This window comes from Arachis ipaensis, chromosome B03, assembly GCF_000816755.2.
Source record: "Arachis ipaensis cultivar K30076 chromosome B03, Araip1.1, whole genome shotgun sequence".
NCBI lineage: Eukaryota > Viridiplantae > Streptophyta > Magnoliopsida > Fabales > Fabaceae > Arachis > Arachis ipaensis.
In genome coordinates, this window is record NC_029787.2 from 6,380,422 (window position 1) to 6,383,688 (window position 3,267).

A 3,267-nucleotide genomic window follows, 5' to 3' on the forward strand; every position below is an offset into this window, starting at 1 on the left:
GCGCTTTATTCTTTTTTTTTTTTTTTTCTTCATTCTTACTAATATTTGACACAAGTATTGAAAGGATTTGGTTATTGACTACAACTCTATTTTTAGTTTGCTAAACATGTATTAGGTAATAAATTCCTAAAACTCTATATCTTTATAATTTTTTAGGTTTTTTTTAATTTTTAGTCTAATTGTATTCATTAGTTATATCATTCATATATAATTTTTTTCTTTCAACAATTTAATTATATTTTTTTAATATCATTTAGTTATGATATGTTGAAAATACATAATATTATTATGAGTCATGAAAAACAAAATTAAAAAAGTTAAATTTTAATTTTAATTATATATCATGTCCTTTATAAGTTTTTTAATTTTTTTATTTTTAGTCTAATTGTATTCATTAATCATATCATCCATATATCACTTCTTTTTCATTTCAACTATTTACATTTTTTAATATCATTTAATTCTAATATTATTAAAAATACATAATCTTATTGTGAATCATGAAAAATAAAATAAAAAAATTAAATGTTAATTTCAATTATTGTAATATACAAAATATAAAATCAAATAAATAAATTTAAATTGAGTATTTTTATAATTTTACTTAAAAAAATTATGTATAAATTTTTAATTATATAATATTAAATTTTAAATTAATTATATATTTTATACAGTATCTATCTATTTTATTAATCCAGTAAATAAATTAACGGTGGATGAACAAAATAAAGACTACTCAAAGGGGAAGGTGTTCGCACATTACTTCTCTTCTCAGTGGCATTCCAAGCCCAATTCCAAAACAGAAAATTTATTGATTAATTGTCACGCAGAGGAAAAATATGCTGCTTGCAGTTAATTGCAGGGCCATATGTAGAAAACACTAGACAAACTCTTATTGAGTAGCTTGATTCAAATGAGAAATCATTTCAGAATGCTTTTGTTGAGCAGAAGCTTTTTAGTCTGAAACAGCAGCTCATCAATATCTTCCGTTTTTCCATAGTAATGCAGTTCACATAACATTAGTTAACAAGAAATACACAAATTCGGCTTGTTAGAAGTTTCCAAGAAGAGGATCGTCTAGGTGAATAAAATCACATTGTATGTTGACAACACTTAAAAGTAATGCCATCAATACATCATAGACGAGGGACGAAAAAAATACCTATCTGGAAGGGCTGGAACCAGCTCTTTAACTTCTTGAATGACAGCTGAACTTTCTGTATTCCCAGATGAGGAAAGTTCCGTTTCTATATGAAACAGAAAAGAGAAAATCAAGATTGACTACACAATAACACAATTTTCATAGCAGGATGCAAACACTGATCAAATGTGTTAAATAGTAATGGATGAAAAATTGAAAATTACATATTATAAAATGGAGTAATATGGTAAAAGTAAAACAACATGCTATCACCAAATTAGCAGAAATAATAGAAAAGTTATTTTCATCATCATAACAGGTAAAATGCAAAAGTCTTGCTTATTTTTCTTTTCCTTTTAAAAAAAGAAAAAGAAAAAAAAAAAGAAACGAAAACAAAAGAAAAGAAAACGCAGTCAGTTTTAATAAATGACCTACAAGCTAACATTATATGCAAGCATACTTGTCTTATCACAAGCATCTTGGATGGCTAGGTATTGGTTCCTGTCGATGCTTTGCTTAGTGGAGGTGGGTTCTGTTTCCTCACAAGACATGCAAGATGAATCTCTCATATTTACGTCAGTATATGATTCATGTAAAGCAGGTTTGTTGACAACATTCTTAATATATTCTCTGTCGGTGAAGCACCACAAAACCTCCCTCCTTATTGTAGGTGGACAGAATGAAACATCTTCCTCTTTAATGGAAGTAGATGGTTGAAACAAAACTAGTGCAAAATTTCCAATACTTTCTGCTTCATAGTTTGAATATATTCTCTCCTCGTGAAGTTTATCATGATCATTATCATCAACACCATTGTCAATATCATCACTCTCTTCGCAGAGATTATCCCATGAGTAATTGATTATTCTGATTGATTATATTTGGGTACATTGGTTAACATTGTAAATTTTTCATAGAAATTTTTCATTCTTTAGTTGGCATCTCAGTTACCAAGTTAAAGAGTACAACAGCATTTGTTTACACTGCTCTGATAATTGCTCTAATGAGAGATACAAAGGCTGGTAAGCCCATGGATATGCTGAAAAGATTGAGTACTGCAAGTTCTAACCTGGTAAGTATGTCTTCTTCATCCGAGATAGAGTCTAGAATCTGAAGAATAGTTTGTGCCAAATTGTGTTTAAAAAGTTGAATTATTTGGCGTTTTCATTATCTGTCTGCTACAATTAAAACTAAAATCTAGATAAGTTTTTGATTTGGGATTTGCGACAATAATTTTTGATGGGGTTCAATTGTTTTCTTACCTTCTAACAAACTCCTCCAATCTCCTATTCCAATGTCAGCCTTTAAGAATGTACAATACCTAAAATACTTACTTTGATATACTTCAAAAAAAGTGAGTGCTACTTAATTTACAATCTCTAGTTCTATTTTTTAAAGAGGGTTAAATTAAATACTTTTAAATCAAAATTTAATTTACCTTAAATTTTTGGTCTGCTGATTATCTTTCAATTACTACTGCATTCTTTTGACCCCACAAAAACTATAGGACAAGTCTATAAATTTTATCGAGTAAAGTCTCGTAAAACTCAAAACAACTAAGAGTATAAATAGAGACAACAGAGTTTAAATTGTTTTGTAGTTGAAGGTTATTTGATTAGTAACTGGGAGAGATAAAAGACTTTAGGGGTGATGTTATAAGAGCAAACATGACTGGAGAGGTTATACTCAAAAAATTAGAAGATGCAATTCAATTTTTATTTGAAAAAGTTGGTGCCATAGCAAATGATAGTTAATTATAAAAATATTGTTAAATGGATTGAAGAAAAAAATGACATTAGCTAGGAATTACGATTTTTCAGAAACAAAACAAAGAATAAAATCCATATTTTTTAACATATGAAAGTGGTATACAAGGAGTACAAATGGTTCCGACCATGGGAGTAGGTTGCTTTAAATAAAGGTAGTAGATGGACAATTATGGAGTTCATGAATCAAATGATATATATAAAGGATATAGATACTTAGTAATATAAGGTGTCTTTATGTAATATATGCATGTATGTGGTTGGTGAGTCATAAAATTGTTGCAGTTTATAATGTTGGTACTTGGTGGGTAGTAGTTACTAAAAAAATGGAAAATATGTTGAATGTGCTTAGTTGGATTT

At 28.2% G+C, this 3,267-nt stretch overlaps 1 long non-coding RNA gene across 1 annotated transcript; it reads right to left on the reverse strand.

Annotated features, from left to right (window-relative positions):
- Positions 704 to 2,775, reverse strand: LOC110269914. Its single transcript, XR_002358756.1, has 3 exons — positions 2,404 to 2,775; positions 2,211 to 2,251; positions 704 to 1,247 (listed from the first exon to the last, which is right to left on the reverse strand). It is a non-coding gene; the product is annotated as an uncharacterized LOC110269914 (long non-coding RNA).